Source organism: Rhincodon typus, chromosome 43 (assembly GCF_021869965.1).
Source record: "Rhincodon typus isolate 14 chromosome 43, sRhiTyp1.1, whole genome shotgun sequence".
In the NCBI taxonomy this organism is placed as follows: Eukaryota; Metazoa; Chordata; class Chondrichthyes; order Orectolobiformes; family Rhincodontidae; genus Rhincodon; species Rhincodon typus.
In genome coordinates, this window is record NC_063374.1 from 10,025,260 (window position 1) to 10,025,645 (window position 386).

The window sequence follows — 386 nt, forward strand, 5'->3', positions numbered from 1 at the left end:
CCCCCCCCCACCCCCCAACAAGGCACTCTGCCGTGACCCCTCCCAGGGATACTCTCCACTCGCTTCACAATTACCCTCTCCCAGGGACACTCCACAATTACCCCTCATGAGGCATTCCAACATTACCCACTTCCAGGGATACAGTCTGCACACTCCTTCCGCAATTACCTCTCATGGGTCATTCTACCATTACCCCCTCTTGGGGCTCTCTACCGTTACCCCCTGCCTGGGACACTCTCCACACCCCCTGCACAATTACCCACCCTCCCCCCCCGCCCCCGGGCAATCCACCACCATCCCCACCCACACCAAAGCACTCTACTGTTCCCCCTCCCCAGGGATACTTTCCACAATGACCCCACTCCTCCCAGGGGACTCCATCACGA

The 386-nt window shown here is 59.6% G+C and overlaps 1 protein-coding gene across 1 annotated transcript in view; it reads right to left on the bottom strand.

Moving 5' to 3' along the window:
- Positions 1-386, bottom strand: part of ubxn1 (UBX domain protein 1) — an 8,370-nt gene that overhangs the window by 3,727 nt on the left and 4,257 nt on the right. The gene's annotated exons all lie outside the window — the stretch shown is intronic.